The following is a 1,336-nucleotide window of genomic DNA, read 5'->3' on the forward strand; positions in this document are numbered from 1 at the left end:
CCCAGCATATAGAAGGACATCCCCCATCTCTTTTCTGTCTAAATAAAACGGAAGATTTTATGTCCTTCTGTATGCTGTAAATACATGTTTCTCTTATTGGTGGATGAATAAAGCTGTTTTGGTTAATGCCTGGCAGGAAGTATAGACTGAAGAGCTGTGAGACCGGGCAGGACAGAAACATACACCCACTAGTGGTGCTCAATGTGAGTCATGACCCCATGACCCTGAGAGTCTCATGCTCTACCGACTAAGTTAGCCAAGCTTTCTCCTAGTCTGGTAGCCCCATCTATACTTCCTGCCTGGCTATTGGCTAAAACAGCTTTATTCATCAACCAGTAAGAGAAACATATTCCCAGCATACAGAAGGACATCCCCCATCAGAGGGCAGAGCTAGGGACAAGGTCTGGAGAAGCCCTCCACATCACAGTCCTGGGACCCAGGAGTTATCTTTTCCCACCCTCTTCAGTGTCCATATGGCCAGACAGGCACAAAAAAGGCAAATATGGCTCCCCTGGATATTAGCCCTTTGGTGTTTGTAGCATGGGTTGTCACCATAGAGCATGCTAGTCTAGCTGTCTTTCACCTTAAGTTGGTTTGGAGAGACTCAAGAAGGCAGACAAGAGATGGAGTCCTGGACCTATTCTGCCCTCCTCTTGGATTCTGACAGTGTGATGACTTGGAGGTCAGCACATCTCTGGTATACTACAGGCCCAGCTTAGTATTATCTACCTTCTCCTTCACCCCTCTTGTACTTCTTTTGTGTATGTTCTTTTTCAGCAAACCACATTTGTCACAGGGCTGGGGAGGCCATAGGCACCTTGCCTAGAGCACACGCAGAGGAGTCAGAGTTTCCTTTCTGTGACCTTCTTTCATATAAATACAAAAGATCCTGTGAAGAAAACCTACTTCTAAAAAATGACATGTTTTACTTAGGGTGGACGATTGCATATGTTCACAGAGGTGTGTAGAGGTCATTCATGTAAACTGGTTTTCTTTCCTTCAGTTGTGTCTGTAGGTCTCAGGTTTGGCGGCAAGGACCTTTCTCTGCTGAGTACTCTCACCAGCCCTAGGAAGTCTACATTGTGACAGAAGGTTAAGACATCAGCACCCAGCTTCCCCTAAGATGTAAGTTGAGCTCTGCAGAACTACCTTCCCCTTTAAAGCAAGAATAAGGGGTATAGTTGACGTTTTTCATTCCAAAGCCCTTCCACCTGGTGTGTGAGAGGCAGAATGAAAAGGCTGAGCTGGGCTGGCAGCAGTTTCTGCCATAAAATGAAACCTGCAGGAAGCCAAACTGAAGCAGAATATGGAGAAATCACCCAGGAAGCTCTTGATG

Source organism: Cricetulus griseus, chromosome 4 (assembly GCF_003668045.3).
Source record: "Cricetulus griseus strain 17A/GY chromosome 4, alternate assembly CriGri-PICRH-1.0, whole genome shotgun sequence".
Classification (NCBI taxonomy): domain Eukaryota; kingdom Metazoa; phylum Chordata; class Mammalia; order Rodentia; family Cricetidae; genus Cricetulus; species Cricetulus griseus.